A 14143-nucleotide genomic window follows, 5' to 3' on the forward strand; every position below is an offset into this window, starting at 1 on the left:
ACATGAGGAAAGAAGCAGCGACTAATCGTTGTTTTGCAAATGAGGTAATTATTTCGGGTTAATGGACTGAAATCCTTAAAGCCAAGAGGCCCCGCTGTCTAAAAAAACTGCTGCACTTCTTAAGAGGGAGTGCAAGGTTTATTATGACTCATTTATATTTCAATCAAGAAAACAACTCATTAACATTCATTTGAATAATGCACAGTTCCAAGTGGTACAAATTATATTATATCAGACGATTATAATTACTGAGCAGCCGTTTCAATTGCCAGTTATGATGTGCGTGTACATTTTATAGAGTGGCGTATAATTTTACGGTCATTTTAATTTGAGTAAATCTGGCTGAATTGGTCTATAGCTGTAGTTTAAATAGAAATAGAGTTATAGCGTAAACAAAGCGTGGTATGTTTTTATACCAAATATATTTAATAGAGAACATACACACACACAATAATAATCCTCCCTAAATTACTTTGTCCAATGCCTCTTATTCCCCCTCATTGACTCCGTATCCGTGGAGACGCTTCTTTCCCAGCGCTCTTTGAAGTCTTCCTTCGGGCTCCTTTCAAATATCACCCATTTTGTGGAAGCAATTGAATTTTCCTTGGCAGTGCTGTATTAAACATTAACCCTGCCAGATGCATTGACATTCTGAATGTGGCGCTCCAAGTTTTGTTCTGTTCTTCCCAAACTTCAGCCCTGTTTCCCAAAGCACAGTTGGGGCAAATTGGCATTGGGTCTGTTTCACAGTACTGCATTGTATTCAGTGAATACTCTATCTTTAAGTTTACTCTGAGCTGTACGATGATATTTTTAACATCAAAAAGCAGAAGGGCCAAATCTGTTTTTTTTTGGCAGAAAGGACAGCGCTTGGGCCTTTAGAGATCAGATTACAGAAACCACTTTGGATAATGCAGCGACATGTTTAATAACCACAGTCTATGTCCTTTGGCAATGATGTCTTTACTAATACTAATAGTTTACAAGTTGAATACAATGCAGATGCACTTCCTGTTGTCCATAACATATGCTCACACCATCAAAATGAACCAAATGCTAATGTTATTGAGACTGAAGTCTAAACCAAATGACGTAGTGTGAAAGCCTGAAACTAATTCTAATACTAAATGCATTTTCCATTTAAGCATTTAAAGATCAAATCCAAAGCACGAAATGCATCTTATACCGAAGTCTTATTTAAACACACCAACGCTGCATCTGAAATTGCATACTGTGACAGTACTGAATTAGATGAAGTACCTAGTCAGTAGTAGGCTTGTGCCGGTGTTCGGTAATACGGTAAACCACGGTAGTAAAACTGCACGGTAGTGTTATTGCGGGGTCTTCAAATTACCGCGAAAAGACGTGCATTATTTTTTTCCTTTGACCGGTTCAAATTACACTGCACGGATGCTGCGTAGGTGTCACTCATACGCAGGTGCAGACTCTAGTGGAGAAGGATGACGGAAGGATGAGTGCTGCTGCTGCTTACTATTTTTACACATTACAAAAAATAATGTATGGAGTAAAGTGTGGAAGTTTTTTGGCTTCGTGAAAAAACAAAGAGGGAGTGCTGGTGATAAACATTTTCCCTATGTGTAGAATGAATATGTGGACGGAACGGGTCAGCGAATTACGTGAACAACACTAACTTTATGCATCTTCCAGACAATCATCCACAGTTCACGGAGATAAAGGTAAGATACATGGCATCATATTTCATATCCTGTGTCTAAATAATAACAGTTAACTTAAGTGTCCGCTTAGCAATGCTAATGTCCGCTAGCTAACGTTACGCTGTTTAGTTTGTCTAATATCATTACGTCTATTAAGCTAACGTTATATTGGCTATCCTACCGCTTGCTATCTGGTAAAACGCATATTATTAAATATAGCTGAAACTGAGCCTGACAGGTAACGTTAAGTTAATTACTTATATATTAAACAGACTACAATGTTAGTGCAAAACGCAGCTGCTAGAGTTCTTACCAGGTCCCGCAAGTTTAATCATATAACCCAACTTTCAGTATCTTTACACTGGTAAGTTATCTTTTTACAAAAAAATATTTTAATCTTCTAAATTATGTTTTATGTATATTTTAATTGTGTACATTATGTATATTTTCATTGACTGTTAAATGCGTTATGTGAATTAAGTGATGTGTCACCGTCTGACTTTCAGTCAGTAATTATAACTATTTAAATATGTTACGTAATTTATTTGACTCTGTATGTTGAATAAACAGTACTGTGAATACAAATGGGCATATTTAGCTGTATGTGTTCTTTTACTAAAATGAAAGGAACACATATTTATGTATCATATTTAATCATACAAACAAGTAAAAAGACAAACTATCAGTAAGCTTTACCTTATTTTATTCTCTATAATTGTCTAAAATGCATCTTTAAGGCATGAAGTAATATTTTTCTTCTCTGTTTTACAGAGTATCCAATCATCTAGCAGTGCTGCTGCTGGCTAATTTTCAGCTGAAGCCATACAGTCAACGGTCAAAGTGGCTTTCCAACGTCAGGCTGCATATGGACTGATGATATTTGGCAATTTAATAATTTAAAACAATAAAGTTGACTGCTTTTGCAGTTTGGACTTTATTCTGTTTGAATCTGATTGGTTCAGTTTACTGTGTATTGTTTTATTTATATCATTTTAACAAGTTTAAGTTATTAAATCTTTTATTTACACTATAACAATGACATTTGCTCATCTTTTCAACTTGTTTTTGTAATGCATTTCAACACCGTGGTAATACCGTCTACCGTAATAAAACCTTCATAAATCACCGCAACATGAAAATTTAACACCGGCACAAGCCTAGTCAGTAGGTATGAATATGGAAAGTATGAATGAATTGGGACATACTACATTCACCATGTTGATACATCAAGTGAGATAAGTTGTCATAATAACAAGAAGTTATTCGTTAACTGGATTGACAAGCGAAATTTAACCACAAGGGACAGATGTTAAATATATGTATTTGCATTTAAATTAGGGATGTCAATTTGTGCGATTTTCCATATTCGACGATCGTTTAAATAAACGATCAATCAATCGAATAATCGTTAACAGTAATAATGCAATAAGCCTTTACTGCAGTGGCATATAGACAATGACATAAAAGTGTGCGTAAAACGTCAGCCTGCCTTTAGTAGGCTAACCGTATTTGAATTTTCTGTATCAGACCCTCTCAGATCCACTGCGAATGCTATTTCGTTGCGTTGGGAGTCAGCCTCGTCTCGCATGACGTTAAAAAGCCCAGGTGTGTGTTTGGCATTGAGCATCGTTGTGATCATGGCTAGTTTAACTTCTGTGCGCTCGCTTCATTTTTTTCTCCGGCTGAATGTGTTTTGCACAGGCTCCTGTGCATGATCTTGCTTATTCGACAATCGTTAAGTTTTATCTATTTAATTCTTATCAACAATTAATCAAAGATTGATTACTTGTTAACATCCCTAATGTAAATAGAGCTGTGTTACCGCTTTCTGACATTTTTTTTATAAAACATCACCTTTCCTTCTTCTTCTTCGTTAAATAACTCCTCTCCTGGGGGCTCACGGGATAGTAAATTGTCCCTCGAATAAACACTTTGGGATCTTACCAGAAGTTGTAGGTCAACCGGGGACTTTTTGACTGCTGTTTTTCGAATACTATGAATACCATTTGCTTCACCTACTGCTTTTTGCCTAAAGTATGGAAGTAGGTGGTTTCGAACGCAGCGCAAATATCTGAGATTGCCACAAAAATGTAAACTTCCTTTGAACCCACATGTTGGTAAACGTGTTGAAAAAATGCCAAACCTTATGTAAAATGTTTAAAAAAACGCATGCGACAATAAATGGCGACACACATTAATAATACCTGGCCGATAACAATTCACAGCCGATATTATTCACAGCTATTTCATGTACTACGGCTTTTCATCAGTAAGTCCTTATCGATCTGAAATCACTGTTAGTTTGAGTCGTTTATAACATGCATTTGAAAAAGCAACTCATCAAACATAATTATTTTACAATTTCTTTATTATCATGAAAATACCTGAAAAGGTTTGAACAACAGCAATATAAATATATCCTTAAGCCATATCTTGAAGCTGCGTGTGTAAAGCCTGATTTATAGTCGTGCGTAAGTTATACGCCGTAGCTACGGCGTAGGCTATCCGTAGCGTGTGCGTGGCTCTGCGTAGCCTGACGTGCACCTCGCAAAAATTTTAACAGCACGTCAGTTCTACGCGGACTGCAAGCGCTGTGATTGGTCCACCAGAACCCCTCCCGTCAGGTAAAAAAACTGCGTCATAGGTATTTCCGTTTGCAACGGTGAAAACAAAGATGAGCCAAGATTTAACTCAAACTGCAACAAAAGTCACTGTTTATTTACTTCCATCATTGCTGGTCTTTAAAATCATACACAACAAGTTGCTGTTTCTTCTTTGTTTGTGGGTTAACTTGCCAAGCTTCTTCTTCTCTGACGGTTGCACTGTTACTGTGGTTACACGCGTGGATACTGCCTACCAGCAGTTTGCGCGTGTGTTCGCACGTCGACACGGAGGACGACGCAAAAGTATAAATGAAAACCGACGCGGAACCTACGCCGTAGGACCTACGCACGACTATAACGAGCCCTTAATGGTTCTTCTTCTGCTGCCCATATTAAGTTTCTGCATGAGAGCGCCCTCTGGCTTTTGGATGTAGCAGCAATTTTTACCGTAAATCATTGAGAAGCAAGCATCATCAGACAATTTATCGGTCCATCCCTAGCTTATATAACATAAAACTAGTTTCACCTTCTTAAATAATTTTTTTCGAAAGGTTTTAAGTTTAAGATTTCTTTTTAATTATACCATTTGATTGATAAAATCACAGTAACAAAGACTTAATTTAAATTCTAAGGCCCTACTTTGTATGCTATAATTTGTGTGCACGCAAAATACTAATACCAATAATACAAGACAAAGTTTTTTCTTTAGACACCATTTCACATCTTTGGATCTGTTTGAGTGGATAATGTTTGAGACGAGACACCACAATCTCACAAAACCAGCACACAATGCAAGCTTCACCAACATATTAACTCATCTTCTTTAAAACAGCTCAAGTTTCAAAGTGCTCATGCCATTGTTTGGGGACTATGTAACTGTCTCCAGTGTGTCTGTGTGTATGTACTGGAAGAGTGAGTTAAAACCATCATAAAAGCCACTGATTCATGCCACAGCTCTAGTATCCCAGCATCCTTCACTGCAGTAAGCCGGCTGCCATAGAGACTGTAACGCTCCAGCAAAGAGCAGACAGCAATAAGGTAAAGCTGATCCCTGCTCAGACAAAGAAGTGAAGATGACTCCTAAGTGTGTGTATGTGTCCATCATATAAATAGTCTCCTCTTCTGCTCAAGTTCCTACCTGACAGCTTGAATCTCCAGTGCTAACAGAGAAAGTGTCACAAGGTCTTTACTGGTGGCTTGGATGTTGGCTCTTTTGAATGGTAGATTTTTTCACATACAACATCTTAGTGACATATTTAGTGTTGTCTATTGCAATAAAATACAAGATGCTGTTCTGTATTGTGGAATTTCAGCTGAAGGGTGTTGTTATTGTTAGGCATGACGCAAACCCCTTCAGTCGTGACTTACAATACAGCACTAGCCTTAAGTACCATATCTGCTTGTTAGTCTGACGTCAAGTTATGGGTCCAAATGCTTAAACTGTACTTTACAAAGACTCACAGTTCAGTGTAAACCTCCTGAAAAATCTTAACGTTTATCTCCATACTCCAAACACAGATGGTCAGAAAGTAACAAATCTTTTAGTATTATATTACATATACACATGTACATATTAGAATGTAGTGTACACTGCAAGTTTATAAAATATATAAATAAAAGTGTGCTGCTCATAAATGATCATCTCATATGAAATGGTAGTTTCACGTCATGACTTAACAAATGTATGGCTTAAGCGACTACCACACAAACACCATAAAAATATTAAAGGAAAAATATATTTATCAACGCAACTTTCATGAAGTAAAATCACTAAGGGCCAGTGCCCAGTTGCATAAAAGCCCTTAAGCTAAGAAATCCCTTAGATATAAGGTTAAGGGTACCCTTTAAAGAGAACCTATGGTCAGATTCACGATTTTACATTTCCTTTAGTGTGTAAGTGTGTATTAGAACATATTAACGATATGCAAAAGGTACAAATCCCAAAGTAAATGATGACGCAAGTTATCATCTCCAACGTTAATCTCTTTTCTTGGACTACAACAAACACATAGATTGTAGGCAACAGTTTACTTCCTGGGATTGGTGATGTAGACAAGACCAACATTATCATAATTCCTCTCGCTTCGGACTTACAGCCTGTAAGTTAACTCCTGTTGGCATTGCATTGTGACCGAATCTTTCAAACATGGTAAGGAGCGTTACACTTCCGGCTGATGTCAGAGGTATTTCAGGCCAATCACAACGTACAGATTAGCTTGCTAATCAGGGACATAGAGCTTTTTTGTACAAAGTCAGTTCGTTTCAGGAAAACAGTATATCTGGAGCTACAAAAATGTACGGTATGTGAAACATATTGTGTTTTTTGAACCATAAACCAAGCGAACACATTGTATTATACCAAATTCACAAAATAACATTGTTTTTAGCAATGAAATAGGTTGCAAGAAAAAAACCTAAGCGTACGGAACCATAAGGCTGTCAATAAGTATTTACCCTTAAATGCTCAAGTATTCCCTTAAGCTCTGCTATGCGTTGCTGCAAAGTCCTTAGTACCCATTTTACCTTAAAAAATTAAGGGACCATAACAGGTCCCTTAACATCAAACACAATGGCTAATTTTATGGTCATTTAAGAAAAGAAAGTACCGATGCGCATTTCTAACGATCGAAATAATCCCTTGGAGAAAAGTGATGTGCATTTATTAAGAGAATAGCGGTTTGATTGTCAGTCAATTCAAAGTGCTTTAAGTTTTAATTACTTTGAGGCTTTAAACATGCAGTACTTCATTGTACAAAAATCCAACGTCTGTTGAGCTGCATGCGTTGATTGAGATTTTGTAACTATAGCAACCGCTTCTCCATTGCTGTGCTTTGACAGAGACAACCCCATAAACTCATAGGTAAGGGTGACAGTTATGATGTTTGTTGCAACGCTTTTAAAGAAATCTCTTCCCTCAGGGATTTTTTTCCTTCAAGGAAAACCCTCATGCAACAGGGCACAAATTTACTAAACAGGGTAAATTAGCGTATGAGCGCAGATCTGATGCGAGTGATCTATTAAGGCCTAATGAGCTAGAGTTTACTACCACAGATATCCTAGCTAACAAAGCCATAGTACACTTAAACGAACCCGAGGACAAAAATGAAGGTTCACAAGAACTTCTACATATAGAGTGAATAAAGTGGTATATTTTTGAATAATATGTTCCTCTGGCATTCCAAATAAATGATACGTGTGGAAAAAATCCTCTCCCTTCTACCATGCGCTCTCTGATCTCTACGATGCCTCCTTCTAGCAGCAACAATTGCAGCCATTTCGAGCGCAAAGATAAGACATGTTTGTCTTCGGCGTTAAATAATGCAGCAAATAGCAGTATTTTCACAAATGCAAACCTTAGTAATTTGAAAAGGAAACTCCTGAAATGCCTACCCAGTCTCATGAGGTTTCGTGATATAGTCAGATTCTTTTTTGTGTTATTATCACGAATTTCCGCGTTTTATCGTGATCGTATAACGAATTCCTGTTTTCGTCTGATTATCACGTATTGGTTACTCTACTGCGTTTTTCTATTTTTAAACCATTGTCGCTTTGGTTTATTTTTTTATATGTCACCTGGTGTTAGGGTTAGAGTTGGGTTTGGGTAGGGATCTCATTTTATGTAAATCTAACCCTAAACCGAAGCGACAATGGTAAGAAAATAGAACAAAACAATTGAGTAACCAATACGTGATAATCACACGAAAACAAGAATTCGTTATACGATCACAAAAAACGCGGAAATTCTTGATAAAATCAAGAAAAAAGAATAAAAAAAAAATACTTGACTATATAACGAAATTTCGTGAGACTGGGCAAATGCATATGCAATAATGTCAGCCGCTAAAATAACTATTCAGCGCGCATCATTATCCATTGCAGGTCTTTCGAAAATCATGACAGTCGCTATTTAACGGCAAAATGATGATTTGCGATGGCGGTAGCTGTTAGTAAATTTTGCCCTAAAAGTCTTCGTTCTGCTGGAAAAAACTGTCCCTGAATGACTGTGAACATCAACAGAAAGTTTGTATGTTTATGGTGCTAAAGGTGTGATGATACACAAAGTCTTTGGGTGATAGCTGTTTTTTCGCAGTGATAGCTGTTTTATCGCAAATAAAACACAACTATTGACCAATCAGGATCAAGAACTAGAACTAAATGTTTATTATCTTGTTGTATAAAAGCACTGTCACACTTTCAGTTGTATTATCGGTTTGTGTCTTACCACAATGTGATTACCTGCTCATATGTATTGGGCAATAAGCTTGTGTGAAATTGCTTATGGCTTATTATATTGTATATTTATTTGGCATATGTGGGAGGCTTTTTAGGTCTGCAGTGCTTTGAGCAAATTCTTGGGCACCACAGCTGCTCTGCCACCCAATTTTTGAGTTTCAGAGGCAGTAATAAAAGTGATATAGAGCGTGTCTGTTTGTGTGTGTGCGCGCCCCCAGATTAAATACTGAAATAAATTTTATGCTGTACCCGAGTCCTAGATCAGTAAAATTATCAACCTTGAATATTTTCCAGTTTCTAGAGAACGAATGATCACAGACACACGAGTGTGTGTATGATAAAACGGTAATATTATAGGTCCCCCCCCCTCTATTAATACATTTTAAAGAAATATTAACGTAAATATACTTCTATGCACTTATTCTGTAGATATTGCCTCAAAACAAACTTTAATTAAATATGACACAAACTCACCTGCTTTATTCTCTCTTTTTAATCATTCTTTTCCTCCGTGTGTTTAATTCTTCCCTCTTGTCCTCCATGCAGGATGTCTGTCTCACTAAAACATAAAAATACACAAAAAACACATTATGAAAAAAGCTAGCAAAGCTTTCCCATAAGTGGCCACAAGCATAATTTCAAAGCTATTATGAATGTGAACAGGTCAGGTACCATTTCGACCAATATTGTAATAAAATATGGGGGTAATGCAATGTTTTCTCCTCACTTAAAATAAAAAATTGACTTTTCACTGGACAAATGTGCATTTTCCAGCAGGTTAATGTAACATGCAGATGTAAGAGCTTGTTTAACCCATCTAACCCTTAAAATTACATTTTTCTGTAACGTGTTGATTTTATATATTATGTATTCAGGTTGATTCAGTCTTATTACACTTTCTAATTCAATTAAACTGCTTTATGTAAGCAATAATGTGGCTGTGCTGTTTGGTGGAATAAATCACGACTGAAGAGTGTTGTTAGGTGTGACGCAAAGTCTACCGCAACCCCATTAGCCGTGACTTACATTACTCATGATACAGCTACTGTACTGTATCTGTCTAGATATGTTAAGCTTATAATAGGCTCTAACAATCTGAATACTTTTACCATGATATTTTGATAAAGTGGGATAAAGAGAACTAGATCTAGTCTCGCAGAATATAGTACTTTAAAGGAATATTCCAGTTTCATTAAAAAAATCCCCCATGTCAACCAAAATGTTGATGTCTTTCTTTGTTTAGTCGATGAGAAATTTGAAAAGTTTTTTGAGGAAAAAATTCCAAGATTTTCTCAATTTAATAGACTTCATTGGACCTCAACACTTTGCAGTTTTAATGCCGTTTAAAATTGCCATTTCAACGCAGCTGCAATGGGCTCTAAACGATCCCCCAAAATAAAAAAATTATACAGGTTTAAAACAACAATAAACATCTGAAAGACTTACACTAAACAGTCTATTTGCACTACGCAATGGCTTTATTATGATCCTACATACCATTTAAATGATTTACACGACAATTAAGTGATTCATGGAGCTCTTTCTAAGTACCAATGACCTAAATGTGGGTGTGTTTGTATATGTATTTTACTCCTCAAAGCAAGAAGATGAGATGTTTACATTATATGCCTCTCAGACACTGAGTCATTTTTAGTGACCTAAAGCTGCTCAGCCAGAATAAAAAGTCCATGAATAAATTTGAGTAGCTTTTGAAAAATCGAACAGCCCTGACTATTTCAACAATTTCTGGTCTCTTTATTAATGTAACATTCACGTATGTGTGTGCGAGTGAAGCAGAAGGCTATCTTTGGGCTACGCTTGAACACAAACAAAATCAAAGCAACAATCTGACAGTTCGGCTTCCAAACGCACTCACCAGGGACAGAAGTGAGGGGTAAACATGAAAGCAAAAGACAGGCATAAAGTGAGTAGTATATACATCATCTAAAGATGAAGTACTGTGAAGCCTATCATTGTGGCACATGAAATGTTTCTGCTTCCACCTGCACTTGAATTCTCTTTGTTATGACAACTTGACATAAACCAATACATCATAACTTGTCATAAACATGACATAGCAGAATAATTATCAAACTCAAAAAACTACCTAGCTTTATGGGTTAACATTACATTAAACTGCCATATAAATGTCATTAAGAGTTCATACTGTCAAATAATTTTAAATACCTTAACAAAATGCAACAGACACGTCAAAATATTATACTTAACTTTATGTATGTGCACAATACATAAATAACTGACAACTAACAGAACTTGTCTATCCGCAGAGGGTTCTAAAATTATCTGACATAGAAGAAAAAATTTAAACATTTAATTAATTTATTTATTAAACTGTTTTTCAGTGATATTGACGCAACGCTGCATGGATTAACCCATTATTGTTTTCATTTAATTTTGTGAATCGGTCTCTAAATGCAATAAAATATAATTTAATGAAATTTTATTATTATTAATATTAATTTATTAATTTTATTTGTTAAACACAGAGGAAACTTAAAAAAAAACATTATGAAGAATATTAATGATGTTGTTATAAAACTATTTGACAGAATATTAACACTTAATTACATTTTAATGACAAATTACATTTGTACCACTGTAGTTGAGGTCAAGAAAAATATTCATGATGCTGTTATAAAACTATTTGACAGAGTATAAACACTTAATGACATTTTAATGACAAATTCATCACTGGTAAAAAGTGGTCAGTTATGTTGTCTTGGTAATGTCAAGTTGTCCTGACAAGTTATGATGTATTGGTTAATGTCAAGTTGTCATAACAAAGACATCTCAAACAATGTCATCTTTGCATTAAAAATGACATAATTAAAAGAATGACACTTAATGACAGTTGTCATAAACGTGCATAAAATCTTCTTCGTGTTCATAGTACGTGTCATGTCATGATTATGAATGTGTCATGTCAGTCTTATAAATACCCCTTTAAGTAAAGTGTTACCTTACATTTTTAGTGTTTGCTAGTAACTTTATACCAATAAAGAGAAATGTGCATAAATCAATAGAGCTCAGTTGGTAGAGCATTGGGCTAGCAGTGCAAAAGTCATGGGTTCGATCCCCAGAAAACATATATACTGATAAAAATGGTATGGATTGAATGCAACATAGTTTGCATTGGAAAAGTGCCTGCCAAAAGCATAGAAAGTAACGTAAATGCAATGTGACAGCAGGTGTGAATAAGGGATGTTTGGTGATCCCAAGATGTTTTCACCAGATGGTAGGTGTAGTTTGTTGGGGATATTGGTGACATTTATAAAGGATTATTGATGGTAAAGGCCAGGAAGTCTGTTTTTGTTCAAAAGCATTGAAAACATGAAGGCTGTCTGTCTATCTCCCTATGTCTGTCTGTCTCATGTTTGGTGTCTTCCTTCTTTCATCCCTAGCGCTCACCCTGCTGTTGGGTGAGATTTCAATTTCACGCTCAGCTGGGACACATCATACACTCCAGCTTCACAGCTCCCCGCCAGCACGCTGTGGGCTCCCACCAACAACTTCAATCAACATCAACAACACATGGTATGCATGGAAAGATGAACACCTATTTATATGCATATGGCCATTATACACGCTAGGTGGCTGATGGGATCCCACTAACAGGGTGACCGTGATGAGAGTAAGGCTGGAAATAATTTAAGGACCATGACAGGTCATACTGCCAATAAATACTCAAATGGTTTTAATTCCTAAAATGTTTTGAAAGTCAGACTAAATAGGAGGCACAGAACAATGAGTCTGGAACAAATGCATACCGTGGGGGAAATAAGTATTTGACACATCAGCATAAGGGGACTTCTAAGTGGGCTATTGACACAAAATTTCCACCACAGTCATCAAGCCAAATATTGAATTCATACAAAGAAATCAGAACATTTAAGTATACAAGTTGAGTCATAATAAATAAAGTGAAATGACACAGGGAATAAGTATTGAACACACTTTATTTAATACTTTGTAGAAAAGCTTTGTTGGTGATTACAGCTTCTAGACGCCTCTTGTAAGGAGAGACCAGTCGTCTGCATTGCTCAGGAGTGATTCTAGCCCATTTTTCCACATAAATAGTCTTTAAATATTGAAGGTTCCTTGGGCCTCTTTTATGAACTTGGTGGAAATTTTGTGTCAAAAGCCCACTTAGAAATCCCTTACTGATAAAAATGCTGATGTGTCAAATAATTATTTTCCCCACTGTATATAAACAAAAATAAGTACACTTAACCTAAACCTTGAAATATACCCTCAAGCATTTTACTTGTGGGCTCAATTCTAGGATTGCTTATTTATAAAATGTATTGCTTGAATGCACTGTATGTTGCTACGTATAAAAGTGTCTAACATTGTAATACAGCTATGAATATAAAACAACAGCTAATGTTAAGCTGGCAGTCAATCCTCAATATTGCTTAATATTCTTTTTCCTCTGGACCAGACTGCAACAAGTTAGTCAAGCAAAATCTGCATTAAATACTGTTGATCCCAAACAACACATCATTGTCATCATAATCATTATCATCATAACGCTAATGTCCATTTATTTCTTCATGCCAGCTCAGGCATTCAAATCTATTACAGTATGTCCCCACATCCATTTTTAAAGTTCACCCTTACCCTACCTCTCCGAGGTCAGACCACAGATATGCTCTTGATGAATGTGTTTTTAATGAGGACTGTGAACTTTAGCTTTGCCCTCGGACCAAAGTGAAGATTGAATTTAGTGTCTGAAGAGTTGGTCACTGCATTACTGACCCCTGTGAATTAGTTATAAAAACTCACTCCTATGCCGTGACACTTCCATGCTCATTCATATTCATCATCTACTCGTGAATTATGCATTTGTAGGCAAAAAAGAGAGAATGGCTGTGACCTATACAAAGAGAAGGAGATTTAAAAAGAGAAAAAGTGTGCTGTAGAAATACAAGGAAGTCTTATATAAATATTTAAGTGCTGAGGAGTAATATATCTTCATGATCGAGTTGTCTGTTTACCATGCATCTGAATACACAAAATCTGCAGTAGAACAGGAACAAGAGATTACTGTATGATACAGTGTATGCCAGTGCAATTTTACAACATAAAAAATGCTGAGATATTTTAAGTTCAATCAACCCAGAAATGTTTATATTTGACCCAACAATCGGTTAAAACAACCCAGCATTTTTTGTTAGAGTTCACCAGAATGATTTGAAGAAAATAACTAAACTTATAAAAAAGTTGTTTCTTTAGGCAATTTTAGCTACATTTTACAGAAGCGGAAACAACTCAAAACTAATTTTTTTAAGTTATACAAATTTTTACTAAAAAATTTGTAAAAGTTATATTTTATCATCTTTAGGTAATCACTCTTTACCTAAAATTAGCAAAATCGTATTCATGGCATTTTATTAAGCAGCTTCTTGAGGTCTCACATAATTTGCATTTGAAACAATATTGAAGCCTAGTTTGGGCTCTTAAAGGGGACATTCTTTTTTAAGATGTCAAATAAATCTTTGGTGCACTGAAAAAAATGATTCATTGAATTTAATCAATTTTTTTAAGGTAAGTGGTTGCAATTAATTTATTTAAGCTACATTTAAACAAAAGTTTTATATTATATTTTAC

General features: G+C 35.8%; 1 protein-coding gene across 4 annotated transcripts in view; it reads right to left on the minus strand.

Annotated features, from left to right (window-relative positions):
• Nucleotides 1-14143, minus strand: part of dlgap1b (discs, large (Drosophila) homolog-associated protein 1b) — a 128667-nt gene that overhangs the window by 81378 nt on the left and 33146 nt on the right. For all 4 annotated transcript variants that reach the window (XM_055181927.2, XM_055181926.2, XM_055181928.2 and 1 more), the window contains exon 2: nucleotides 8987-9071. The gene's annotated coding sequence lies outside the window, so the exon portion shown is untranslated. The remainder of the gene's footprint in view (nucleotides 1-8986; nucleotides 9072-14143) is intronic.

The sequence above is a fragment of the Misgurnus anguillicaudatus genome, chromosome 25 (genome assembly GCF_027580225.2).
Source record: "Misgurnus anguillicaudatus chromosome 25, ASM2758022v2, whole genome shotgun sequence".
In the NCBI taxonomy this organism is placed as follows: Eukaryota; Metazoa; Chordata; class Actinopteri; order Cypriniformes; family Cobitidae; genus Misgurnus; species Misgurnus anguillicaudatus.